We start from the raw sequence: 14,807 nt of genomic DNA, 5'->3' as shown, positions 1-14,807 counted from the left end.
CGGAAAAGGTGATGTAACGGAATGTAGAGAAGACGTGTGGAGGAAGTGAAGAAGAAGAGAAACGCGCTGGAAGCTCGCGAGAGGGAAGCGAGAGAACAACGAGAGAGGAGAAAGGGGAATGGAAATGCCGCGAGAGCACGAGAGACGTACGAGAGTGAGGCAGCTTTGCGGGCATTAAGGGATATTTCCCAGGTGGCCGTGTCTCCCACTGCGTCAACCGGCTTCCGCCCCTCGGTTGCGGACCACAGCGGCAACGGCAAGCAAGAACCACGTCGAGGGCTGTCGAGTTTACGGCGTTGGCGTCACCGTTCGCGGCGATGCTGTACCCCCCCCTCTCTCTCTCTCTCTCTCTCTCTCTCTCTCTCTTCGTATCACCTGACTCGGTCAGCGAGGAGCCGAGAAGCCCCGTTCCGGTATCACTGGATGCGAAATCATGCGACTGAAATTAATGGAAAATTTAGAATGGGGGCGGAACATACCGGGTCGAACGTCTCCGGGAGAAAACGCTCCGCGACACTAGCTCTCACTCACCCGCGTGTGAAACAGAAACTTTCGAAATTCACTGTGCGCAATAACACGCATCATACGTTACTCCGACGCGAGATTCACTTTCGGCAAGCAACGAGACGCGGATTCGTCGATTCGCTCGCGTTAAGGCCGCGGTTCTACAATCAGTCGAATGTCAGAACGCAGCCGATGGTCCAATGAGAAAAATTCGTTTTTAAAAAAGATAATTCTCTTATTGGACCATCGACTTCGAGGATGGTCGTGTGAAATTCGACTAATTGTAAGTCCACATAAAAAGTTCCAAAATAATATTTTTAAAGAGGAAACTTTAAACTTTCAAAATATCTTGAAAAGTATTTTTTTCAACTCTATATATGCGTAATTAAAGTAATTCAATTTAGAAATTAGGAAAGTTTTAAATCTTAAGTTTAGAATTAATTTCTAAAAACACATATTCGTTATCTTACAACATATTATACACATAATGAAGAAGTTTGATGCAATTCCTTGTTACAATTGGGGACAAACTTTAGTCGATTGTTTCTTTATTCAACAAATAATAACCCTAACTGCGATATAGGTATATAGAGAAGGAAACCTAGTTAAGCGCAATTATCGCGAAACGACATTACGCGAATGATTAGAATGATTAGAATGTTAATAGCGACGGTAATGCGGTCGAATGACGTTGTCCCACCATCTCCTGTCCAACCGCGTGCTTACAACGAAAAGTGTTCTCGCGCACGGGAAATGGGATGGTGGCTTACGCCGTCGCGCAGTTAATACGGTTCTTATCTTAAAACGGAGATCAAATTACGGCGATCTGAGTGTCCCAAGGAGCCATTACAATCGGGACACGCCGTAATGGACGGAAAACGGCGGCGTTATCTTCGGCTCGATTAGAAGGAAAGAGAGATATGATTCACAGAGACCGTATACATGGTGTCCGGATATCGCGTATCTTCTCGTAAATGCAACTGATTGTAAGAAGTATTATTTTGTTACAGTATTAAAACACAAGTAACTTATGATGATGTTCTGATCTATTATAGTCAATTGAAGGAATTTTTTAAAAATTGTTTTCACGCTGTAGATACAATTCATTAAAGAAGAACCATACATATTTAACTAAAATATTATTTTCTTTAATAATTTTCGATTAATCTTTAAAAAAAAACTAGAAAGCTTTTTTCCAACATAATTTAAATTTGCAGCATTCTTTTTACATACACAAAAAAATGGAGAAATTTTTGTCATGTTTTGCGAGTAAATTTTGCGAGTAAAATATTTGTGTCGCCGCCAAAGAATGTGTAATCGAGGGAAAACTCGCTGTGCGAGGGACACCGCACTCACACCACGTATACCTCGCTTAGATATAATTCAGAGAATAGGGATGTGGCGGCTGATATATGCCACTCGTAATTGCCGGGGAAGCCGTTTTTCGCGACAGATATACCGCGGTCTGTCCGGGCCCGTTATCGGAAGCGGACCGAATTATTTAGTCAGGAAAGTACTGAAGCCGATGTCGCGAAGTTGCATCAACTCCCACCGTCATCTCCGTTTCTGGAGGCCGACTCGTATCTCCGGGGAATCATAATTCCAACGATATCTCTCTCGGATCGTGGTCGTCCGCCGCGACGCGACGCGCGAATTTACTTTTCCGACTTGCAACGCTATCACGGAGGGGCCCTTATTCCGCCACCCCCCCTTGTTCGCCACTTTTAGATGAAACTTACGCTCACATGCAGCTCGGAATATATGCATATATTTTACATTTCTATGCAAGAAACCATCCAAAACTGCCTGAAACCTTTTCCAGAATTCAGTTCTTCGTTCGACATCGAGAACTCATAAACCGCAACGCGTCCTAAACTTTCTTAGTTAATCGCGTTAATTTTAGAACAAATCGACGAATAAATTTTAAAGTAAATAAATATGTAACGCGCGAAAGCCTTTATTTTAACAACAATCTGGTCTTTATATCCGACTACAGGTTCCCTGCGCAACCCCATATTATACGCTGTCAAGTCGCATATTCAATGATGAATATGGATGTCATATTTTATCGTGCAAAAGTGTCAACTTTCATTGGTATGTTAACCGTATGCATGATAAATTCGTCCCTTTACGCATTGGACGCGTGACTCGCTGTTACGACAGACGAAAGGCGGACAAAGTTTTCCACCCTCCGGTGGACGAAGTTTCGAAAATGGTTTTTCCTGCAACTCTGAATTGACGTAATAGAAACTTTGGAACACTGCAAAGTCTCATAAGTCTCACGTATTTTCATACTTCGCGCGTCGACCGACCAGAGCGCGTTACAACCTTACAACTTACTTTTCTATACCCGGCAATGCATTATGCTTACCAGCGCGACCGATCTCGTGTCACATCCGGAGCCCCACGCGCAAAGATCCACCTTCTAGCGAATATTAAACATAAATTACAAGCCGCGGGAAGGACAACGAGTTTTGGACTGACGAGCAAGAAGCACGATGCTTCAAACGCAAAAATAATAACTATTTCGTCCATATCCTTATGGCTCTCGCGAAGTCCTACTTCAATTTTTTTGAATTAAAATCTCCATGAAATAAAATAAAGAATAAAGAGTTTCGTTGTTTATTTATATTTTCAAAGACAGATTTACAAGAATCCTCAGATATCCAATGACTTTTAACTTAAGAAGCATCAATGCGGAGTAAATTTGAACCGCATCCTTTTCGATTCAGCCGCGCCAGTATATTCCGCGGATGCCTCTGTGGCCACCCTGTACATCACGGAGTTAACGACCGAATACGGAAAATTATAATTGTAACGCGACGCATTCTCGCATGGCGGTTATACGAGTGGGCCTCCCGAATGCGCGCGTTAATTATACATATTTATCATTCGCAGGCCGCGCGCGCGCAGTTGACGCAGAATTCCGTGCTGCGCATTAAATAATAGTCGTAACGGTGTCAAATGTCAGATGTACTTCCGGCCGATAACAATTTCATCGCGTACGCGCTACGTATCGCCGGGCGGCCCCCGCCCTATACGGATCGTATTACGAAATTACTTTTTGGCGTGTACACGACGTTATTACAATGCCACCGCGGCCGCGGAATGACAACGTTCATTCTCGCAATCAACGCGCGCGAACCGTAAACAGCTGCCGACGAAAACAGCGAAAAACGAGCCGACCGAATGATCGATCTATGATTTCCGCCGGAAATACGCTCCCGAGCGATCCGACGAGCTTGATTCGGAGCGGTATCAGCTTTCCGGAAGGAAATCGACCGAACTGCATATTTCGTTCTATAATTTTTTCTAATTTTTTTTAACGCTCGAAAATCCGTCGATCGCATAACTATAAAAATAAATTTTTCGATGGATCGAAAAATTGGCGAATAATTTTGAAGTGATTTGTACGGTAAAAGTTTAATCCCTGTTGTTGAAAAAAAAATGTAGAGAAATAAATGTCGTTGAAGCTAGCAGCGGGAGCTAGCAGCGGAACGTCCCGCGGACAGGGCCGAATATATGGGTTTCTCAGGGGGTCCGAACTTATCGTAGGTTAATTATTATTAGCCGCTGGGCTTTTCTTAGATATTATTAATTAATGACAATTAAATTTATTTATATATAAATGTTTTTTATAATATTCAAACTGTTTTTTCATCGGTTTGATATAAAAACATGTTTCAATTATTATAGATTATTCGATAAATAATTGTAGAACATAGCAAAAAACGATTTTCATCAAATTTTTATGGGATCACATCCTTGTGATAACAAAACGATTCAGCAAGTATTTGGGACAATCCGCGGTTTCCCTTAAATGTTATTAATTTTTTATTGATAATTTATTCAGCGGCGACCGATCGCAAAAAACGATTCCCTCCAAATTTTTAGAGGATCACGTCCTTGTGACAACAAAACGATTTAGAAGGAATTTGCAATAATCCGCAGTTCTCCTTAATTGTTATTAATTTTTTATTGATAAATTATTCAGCGGCGACCAATCGCAAAGAACAATTCTCTCCAAATTTTTAGGGGATCACGTCCTTGTGACAACAAAACGATTCAGCAAGTATTTGGGACAATCCGCGGTTTCCCTTAATTGTTATTAATTTTTTATGCGTATGTATAATTTTACGGTCTCTTGTAGGTTTATCGCCGTGCACGCTGTGAAATTAGCGCGAGAGCAATAAAATTCATAATTCTCATATAATAGTGTTCGTATTTAATGAAATAAGAGAATGCAAAAGATTACTTTGACAAATCATTATATAATTTCCGGAATAGTTATTACCGAAAATATATGTTTAATAAATTAATAAAACAAAGTGCTTCTAAAAAAATTTTAAGAGCTAATCTTGCAATATATGTCGCTACATTTTGTGTTTCGCGAGGTAGAGGAGCGCCTCGCGAGGTAGAGGAGCGCCTCGCGAGGTTAGAGGAGCGTTTCGCGAGGTTAGAGGAGCACTTCGCGAGGTTAGAGAAGCACCTCGCGAGGTACAGAAGCACCCTCGCCTTTGTCGGGACATCGGCGATTTCGTTGTAGAGAAATAAATATATCCATTGAATTCTAACTTCATGCTATTCTAAATACCAATGCAATTTACACGAAATCTAAATATATAACAGCAAAAATAAAAAATAGATTAAACAAAGTAAAAATAAATTTGAAATAATTTATTAATAGAGTTTTTATTCTACGCTTGAAATAAATGGATCGTTACATTTATTAAGCAAGAAGAAATGTATGCGCTCACAAAGGATGTAATATATTTTTTTATTCATAGTATTCAATCTTAACTTTCTAATTAAATTTGATGAGTTTAAAATTCATTTTTGCTTAATTAAAGTTTAGAATTGCTTTTTAAGTTGTAAGATCTAAAACAAAAGGACTTTTGCAAACTAAATTTGTAGGATGCAGTTAAATGCCAGAAATTCATAGGAAGATTGGAGTCTGAGTGTAAAAACATTCATAACTTCTCAAGAAAATGGAAAATAAATTTTCCTCCCCCGGCGTACGCGCTGAATTCTTTCCTGCGTGTAAAAATAACTCAAAATCGTATTTCGGTGAGGTTAAACCAATAAATTGATAGGCAAACCGAGCGGGTAAACTGACTATATTTTCGTCCTGCAGTCCGCTTATTGCGCATTTATATTACTCGCGAATCGCTGGTAACTGTGCGCTTTCACGCGAAACCCTCGCGGAAATTTGCACGCGCATGGCCCGCGGCAGTGCGCCAAACTAATTGGTAGACCAAAAATAGAAAAGACTGATATGCTTGCATCTGTCGCAAACAACGCTCAAATGCGCGTTTACAATATCGCCCTAACGGGATGACCCCCGCGGTTGACGTGCAACGACCCCGCGTTTTAGTTTCCATAATGCGCGCGGCTGCAATGCATACGCGTTTATGCGTTTGACAAACATCGTCTTCCATTCACAAGTTTGTGAAGTAGAAATATGACCCTGAAAATATCCTAAAGTAATACTTAATTGTCTTTATATAATTCTTAATTTCACATAAATTATCTTTAATTTAAAAGTATCCACTTTATAATTTGTATGGAAAAGTATGATCAAAATGTTAATTCCGAGATTTGAAATGAAATTTGTAGTTTATATTATCAATCTCGATGTTTCATCATCAAGCTGTTTTTGACAATTGGAGGTACATTTTTGGTATAATAAATGTTTCATTGAAACAAACAACACACATGTTACACATGTTATTTAAAACGTAAATTTTAGTAAATCGCAATATCACAATTATACATTGAAATCAAATGAGGCATTTTTCGAAACAAAAAATATACGCGAGATTATATATAACCAATCGTTTTTAACACGTTTTGAAGTAGGAAAAAAATGTTTCCATGGTAAACAATATTGGACCAGCCTTTCGTTAGTCTCGTGCTGCGAAACAATTAAAAACGGATGTTGCGTTGTTGGTCATGTTGTTAACGACAAATATTTACGATATTTATTCGCGTTTGTTTTACGTCAATTCACGTGAATTTTGCGCGAAAGTTACATGCCAATTTATATCGATTAAACCGTGTTTTGCAACAGTGACATTTCCAACAAACTGAACGAAACATCGTGTAATGTTTAAGAAAAACATTCGTTTCGATAAACGAACAAATCCGCTTATGGAATTCGACTGTGTTATAATTTATAATAATTTTGAATAAGCAACAGAGTTTATACTCCCGTTTAAATTCAAATTTTTGTTAAGATACTTTTGAAATAATAATAAATATTAGTTGATTTTGAAGCTGTCTTGTTTCACTAAAATAGTGAAAATGAGCTTTCTAAAAAGCGAGAAATAGTGAACATGGAGCACAAAATTTTTCAATGACAGACAATTCCACGGTGTGTTAAGAAGTGGGCCATTGATCACAAGAGTAGTGTCATTGGACTCGATCGCGCGCCAGTATGTGAATTTTAATCTCGACGAAGCGCGCGTCGTATATACGATCGTCCCGTGGTTTCGTTGAAGAACGGAGATTGTGCTCGAGCTCGAGATTAATGAGATGCAGAAGCAAGGATAAAAGAGCCATCGCCAAAAAGTGTCGGAAGCCGGCCGACGGGGTTAAGAAGCCGCGACGGATTTACGGACGCTGTCCTCCTCAGATTCTACGAAGAGGACATATAGATTCTTCCCAGTGTCTCTTCGGGCGCTCGTGGGATCCCAGATTCTTCGCGAACGAGGTGAGGATCGTTCTTTGAAAATGCTTTTCTTGCGTCGTGAAACGATTTATGTTCACGAAAGAGTAAGATAATGATGAAAAAATGAGCATCACCCCCCCCCTCTCACATTCTTTAGCCACACACATACAAATCATGTCTTATTAAATTTTCATCAAATCTCTACTATTATAATATATAAAGAAGAAAAATTTGTCTGTACTATTGTTCAGAATAATCTCAGGAACTATTGAATCGATTTCAAAAATTTTTACACCGGTGGATAGCTTTATATCTTCCTGAGTAACAGGAATAACAGGAGTAGGCTATATGTGCCATTGTGGTATAGTAGGCGTCATTAATGCCTTCCTAGCTGTTCTTGGGATTTCTATAGTGCACGTGACATGTACTATGCTTCAGGTGGAAGGCATTAATGACGCCTTCTGTACAACCCAATTTAAAAAAATTTAAAAAGCTTACAAAAAGTAAGCTATAAGAATTTACAATAAAAAATGGAGATTTAAATAGTAATAACACAAATAAAGTTGTTTTAAAAAAAGACGCCCGGACGAAGCCCCGAGTAACCAGCTAGTATATTTATATAACTGCGCGATTTGACGCTAACTTTAAAAATATCCTTGTTTTTGCAAGATTTATCTGTACTAATTTCTCATCAGAGCACAAAATTTATTTTTATTCTCTCTCAAATTTTTTAAATACTGTATAAAAAGAGCTGATTATATACGGAAAACGAGAATTATTTATATATACTTTTTTATACATTATATTTTTACTTCCTTAACTTTTCTTCGACATACCAGGAAGTTTTTGGACATACTTAATTAACTAATATATTCGTCAATCGTATTTAACGCTAAATTATGGTTTTAATAACAAGATTATTCGAGGTAACAAATAAATGTATAAAAACTGCAAATCTCTTTTATCGTAATATTACACAAAAGCGTAACAAGAATCTTTGGTCTTCGTAAAACTAATCGCAAGCATTATTAATTGCGTTAGTCATTTCCGCGGAACGATCTCGCGGGGGCAAAAGAAACGAAATGCCCGGGACAAGAAACTGAATAAAACGCGTAATACGGCAAAAACGTTAATACGTATTATAAAGCCCATAAGGCGACGCCGACGCGAAGAGATAGGTAACGCGAGGAAGCCGCTAGCTGAGGAGAACGGAGGAGGGCGCAAGGAACACAAAGGCCGGATGCGATTGGTATATCGAGCACCTGTTGCCCCCTCGGGATCAGGATTTACATTTTCATAGAAGCGCGGAAGGTAATGGCGTGTGCGTCTGTGTGTGCATGTGTGCGCGTAACTGTCCCTGATGTCTTCTAGTCATTAAGAAAATTGAACCTCAAGCGAACCTTATTGTCAGAGGCTTCGCTTCTTGATAACGATACCGAGATATCAAAAGCGCTCTCTTCAATACTTATATCGCTCGTACAGGTGAAACGTGAAAACGTGATACCTTCTATTTCTCGAGATATGTATAAGATATAATAATACATAATAATACCGGAAAAGCTAATTTGTATGCTCCTAAATTCTCATCAAACATGCGATATCGATCATTGACTGTTGATGCAAACGCGGTAATAGCACAGTTTGATATCTCTTTACAATTTACAATAATAATTTATCAAATGCCTCCTACGTTCTATTTCAAAACTTGGCGCTGGCGAAAACACAAGGAGAAATTCGTACGAACAAATTTACCTTTATCTTGGCGCGCGCGTAGTTATATCGTCTAAAAATAAGTTCTAAATGAGTTATCTCGAGAACTGAACTTTATAATTGTGAAGGGCAAACGAATTACGGGGCCTGTAAATAATTTTATAGCAACGGAAATTCTGCAACGGTAACTGTCACTCCGAGTTCGCGATATGAAAAGCGCAATACGAGCGCGCGCGTGACACAATTAACGTCGAAATAGAGGCAAAAATCTCTTCGCGGAGTCTCAGTTTCTTATGGCGTAGGTATATTAGATCGGTGCAAACGGAACTTTAAAGTCAGTCGTTAGCGATAATAGTTCCTCTTATACGGTCTGTCTGTTAACGTATGCATCGCTGTGCCGCCATGACTGTTTGTACGCTTGGAATTTAATTAAGTTAATTAAATTTGTATTCGCCGTCAGCGCTGCTATTCCATGCACGTGCTGATTTACACGACGGCGAATCGCAATAGACCAGTCATTTCATAAGCTTCGAGGAGTGTTTTATCTCGTTTTAACAATAATTATATTCTGCGTCGCGGACGCGGATATGTTAACTCTTTAAAATTCAGATCGGCCATACCGAAACCGTACGCCGGTAACCAGAGCTAAGTATTTCAGAATTAATTAAAATTGAAACAGAGTCCGTCCGGACTCTGGCAGTCTGACTGCCGTATTTCGTCAAGTTAAATACCGCGTAACGGAAGACGCATGAGCGCCATGATAAAATGTCTCTCTTAAAAGTTAAAAGTGTAAAACAAAAATGTCGCCGCGTTCCGTTCCGGATCCGTGGAAAGGGCAGAACGCAGAACGCTGGACGATCAAAGTTCATCAGACGGCCAAACTTAATCTCGTCTATCGTCGACTCGCAGCCAGACCCGCGGGAAATGCGCAAAAGAGCCGTACCGCGTTCATGATTCAATCAACCGAGTTAAAGCGAGCGAGAAATGACATGACGCGAACGCGTAGCCACTTTGTGTCCGCCGCTGTTCCAAAAAAACGGTTAGCCTGTTCTGCAACCGTGCGTGAATCAATCCGATTCTCGTAGCGCTCTCTGTTCGGATTGCCTGATGCTCTTGCGTCTCTAAAAGTCAATGGTTTTTTCATGCCATTGCTATCTTAAACGCAGCATGACCTTTGTCCTAAAGAAAAACTCGGAAAATGTCGTCGAATTTTTCAAATTGATCTTACTAATAACATACTTTTACTTCTTAATATCCTCGTATCAAGATTCTTAGATACTATTTTCTTAAAAAATCCAACTATATTGTTTAAATTAGTTTATATAGCATAGGCGGCCGAATGGTGACGTCGCGCACACTTTTTCTTCTTCACACGCACACACACCACGATAGCGGAGTGGCCCTCGGGTCCGAGTTCTGATCCAATTAGATTTTTAATAAAAGTTTACCCGTCCCGTCGCGAGTCACGTACTGGCGCCCGTCCCTACGGGCTGAGAAAAAGATTAACTGGTTCCCGGAGTAACCAACCTAACAACCTTTTGACACCGACCATCGACCGAATGTCTTTCCCATCGGATTAGCCGGGTTAAAAGCCTCTTCTCGCGGCCCTCGACTGCATCGCAATACAAAGTTGTCCCACTGCACTAGTCTATATCATTGTACAATAATTTCGTCGCAGACAATATTCTGCCGATATATCTCTCTGATATATGAGATGTCCCAGCGGAGCAACTTCCCATCTTAGCTTCAAAGCCAGTTCCGTCGCAATTGAAGTCGATTTTTCCTTGACAGATTCAGTGACTTCGATGATAGGTGTCGAGTGCGCGGCCCTCGAGGATCAAAATAATTGCGTAATTCCCTTGATGAATGTACCGGACCGATGAAATTATTGTAACTCCATCCATTTAATTTCATAATTATGCGCACTGGCAGTATCTCGATTAATTAGCGTTCAATCATAATTAACGGCGACTGCACGACGAGTCGCCAACGAACCGGCAACGATACGATTTCGTTCGGTCGTCGATGATCGCGTATTGTTATACTATTTATCAAAATCGCGATAATGCCGACTGGATCAGATCCGGCCAAATGATCGAGTAATAATTATCGCCGAACTGCCATTAATCGGGAGCTTTACTCGGCGTATAATTCAGTTCGCAAACGCATCTCAATTGTGAAAAGCTGGAGAAGATATAAAGCGCGGAGTTATCACAACGGATTTGTTGGTAAAAGAAGTGCGCGTACCAACAACAAGATATAAATTTTTCTAGCTGACTCCCCACTCGCCATTTAACTAACCGCGATCTCGGCCGCTCTTCCGGCCACGATAAACGCGCCATTGCATCCGGATTTTCTACTTCTACTTTTTCTTCTTCGACCTCTCGACCACCCGCGGCTTGGCGACCACCGTGTGCATATAGGCGCTGCCAATGGCGCGGCAATCTTTATCGGCGATTCGTTCGTCGGAGACAGCCGGTGTGCGATGCTCTCCTACAAATAAGTATTTCCAGCTCGAAGATTGGGCGGGACACTTGGCAACCGTTGCCGATGCATAAAGATCGAGCACCGCGCCGATTCAACCCTAAATTATCATGTGCCGAGACATAAGATCTACGTATGCGCCAGCCGGATGCACACTGGGTGTCTCGGAGCTCATTCATTTCCAAGTATATGTTCAAAAGTTTATATAGGAAAATACGTATTGTAAGATCTATACAAAGATTTAATATAAAAACGGTTTAAAAAAAGAAGTGAAATAGAAATGAAAGCAATTCTTACGAAAAAGCAGCTTTCCAGAGGATAAGATGTTTTTTAATAATTAATAAATATTAACATTATTAAGTTATATAGAGTAGTATAATATAAAAGTATCCTCGCAAACTGAAAGCGTATACAACCAACGGAGACTATTTCTTACAGATATAAAATTCTAAATATATATTTTTCTTATAATACAGAATATATTGTTTTTCGCATTTGCTGACATTTGACCTCATTTCGATTGACGTCGGACACCCAGTACATTCCGTGCACGCATATATATATATAAAACCGATCTCGTTCCCCGGAGCCTTCTTCTTCGTCGGGTGCTAGACGGCGGTCGGGAAAATCCAATCGCTTCCCGGCGATATACGTCTTTGTAACTCGATAAGTCGCCCGGGTAATGCGACCGAGGGCAGGGGGAAAATTTCGTCGCGGGGGTGACGCGCGGTGGTCCTCGCGGTGTTATGTAGGACGAGATCAAAATCCGAAAATATATATCTTATAACGTCGCAGAGATATTTCGTCTGCACACCCCCCTGCGCGTTTAAAGGACCGGCGTCATCTTGAAAAAGTCGCGCGGATTTCGCTCTCAAAGAGAGAATGCATCAAACTTTATAGATTCAATACTCGACGAGCATCGAACTTGGCATCATCGAAGAAGTTTTATTCATGCGCTGATACCGTAAATGCACCAAGAATTAATACTGCCTCTCTGTAATTAATAATTGACGTAATAACAATGTTCGACACTATACCTTGCAACAATCTTATTGTTTTGTTACTTTTTGAACAATTATCTATATTTAAATGTAAATGTGTAAATACACTAAAGAATAAAAAAAAAAAGATTTTTTTTAATGATACAATAGAATGCACGATGAATTAAAAATTTTAGTCTATGCTGTATATTAATAATTCGAATGTATATGTTACGTTAATTATCCATTTCGGCAATCGAAATCCCATGTGATGCGAATTATTTCTCAAATACTCGCACAATTTGTATATTTGGCCTCTGCAACGTTTTTCTATCCGTGCACGAGCTCTATCGTCGGTCGTATCTCCGTATTTCCCGTATTAATCTGCTCGTAGCGCGGTAATCACGCGAACGTACTCGCCATTTCGATGCCGAGCTATAGATAGCGCGGTTTCGCTCTCGCACGTAATCGAACGGATAAATCCGCAAGTAAAACGAACCTAATCTCTCGCAGCTCGCGCAGTTCTCCTCGCGCGACGTGCATACGCCCATTCGGCCCACTATAATAATTCAGAGGTCGAATCTGTATGGAAACTAACGAGACTTAAGTTTCAGTTGCACAAGTTATCCTCCAAGAGAGTTAATCGTTAAGAATGTCAAACAATTTAAATAAATGTAACACACAAATAATATAATAATATAGTAAATCATTGAAGAATCCATTTCTAAAATAATTTAAAATATATATATTTATAATTATACAAAAGTATAGTTAAAAATATCCTAACTATACATTAATTATTCTTTGCATTGCGTAGAATAGAAAACGTTTTTTTTAGTCCATTATTGGTTTTGGATCTCGAAGAGAGAGTTAACATATCCCGCACACTCCTCCCCTTTACTATAGTGATTCGTGGATCAAATCCGCGTAATCTTTTATCAAAGGCGCAGCGAGAAGCGAAAAGCAAAGTAAAGTACGCGAGTCCCGATACAGAGCGGAAATGAGTATGCCTTTAGAGGATGAAATCCGCGCAATCTTTCGGCGGAGGACTGAGGAAAAAAGAAGGAGAAAGAGGAATGGAGGATGAATATTCTTCCGAAGATAAAATCCGCGTGATCTTTTCGCCGAAATAAAGGAAGAAAGCGGGCTTCCGCACAAAGGGAAAATGAATGCCTTTTCAAGCCGCTCGTGCGAATACAGCGAACGTATTCGACAGATCGTATTGCGCGTTATATCGAATATGTTTGACGTGACCATCCGATCGTCTTATTGGCCAGATTCAAAAAATTGAGTCCAGAGCCCAAAATTAACCGTAAAAAATTATGTTAATTAATTTTCTTGAAAAGACTAAACACGTATGTATCTCCTATGTTCATTCATTTCGGCCACGTTCAATAATAAACTTTTTCTGTATCAAGCACCTGTGCTTATAAACTCATTTTAAATCAGAATGCTTAACAAATAACGCTTTAATAAAAATATCTATCAAAAACAAAAATACGTTTTTCTGGAAGAAAGGAAGGATAAAAGGCCTGTTCTTTTCAGTTTAACTTCTGCACGGTTCATCTTTCTCTCTTTTCTTTTCATGTTGAAGAGAAAGAGAGAAAAGATGAACCGTGCAAGAAGTTCAGCTGAAAAGCACAGGCCTAAAGACACGTTAATTTAAGTGTTTGCGTTGAGTAGCCATATGATGAAGATCCATATTCGAATACAGCGTACTTTAACGTGACCGTGAGATCGTAAATCAGTTAAAATGCCGCTGGATGTAACTCGCGCGAACACGCTCGTCCGACATAAAATTACCGGTACAATTTCAGGGAGGGAAAGAGAGAGGGTCCGAGACTGTCCGAGAGAGAGAGAGAGAGAGAGAGAGAGAGAGAGAGAGAGAGAGAGGAGAGGGATGTTACCGGCGGTGTGCTGCTTGTTCCGAACCCGCGTTCAGCAAGGTAATAACGGGGTTACCGAATTACGGCCGTAGCGGCTGTATGGAATTTCGTCAGGAGAGACCGTGCGAAATCATTTCGATCAGGCAATTACGCCGCACAATGTCCGCTAAACAACCGCGAGTACGCTATTATTTGCGAGGGCGCGCGCTCTGTTCGTCGCACGCCACAAACTTTGCAAGGCATTTCGTCTGCAAACTCCGGGCGATACAAACGCACGGTCGCAATTATATACCAGAAAGCCGAACAGACCCGTTACTTCCGATTTTTCCAAGCCCCAAACGTTCTTGAAAAATTTCTAAGAGTTTTATGGTATTTGTATGTATTATAAAAATCTATATAATAATAAGAAAAGTACTTCAATATATTTTAATCGTACGATACATTTCGAACGACAAATTTGCAATCTTTTTTCTTCCGAGTTAAATTTTAGGTAAATTAGAATTACTATCTTTTATTTTTGTTCTCAATGGAACGCTTGTTCAATCATAAAATTTGAATAATGGACAAAGGAAA

General features: G+C 40.0%; 1 protein-coding gene across 5 annotated transcripts in view; it reads right to left on the bottom strand.

Annotated features, from left to right (window-relative positions):
* Positions 1–14,807, bottom strand: part of LOC143903865 (uncharacterized) — a 49,909-nt gene that overhangs the window by 32,833 nt on the left and 2,269 nt on the right. The gene's annotated exons all lie outside the window — the stretch shown is intronic.

This window comes from Temnothorax americanus, unplaced genomic scaffold (genome assembly GCF_048541705.1).
Source record: "Temnothorax americanus isolate GAGA-0224 unplaced genomic scaffold, ASM4854170v1 Scaffold5, whole genome shotgun sequence".
In the NCBI taxonomy this organism is placed as follows: Eukaryota; Metazoa; Arthropoda; class Insecta; order Hymenoptera; family Formicidae; genus Temnothorax; species Temnothorax americanus.
This window is presented reverse-complemented; position numbering and strand designations above follow the sequence as displayed.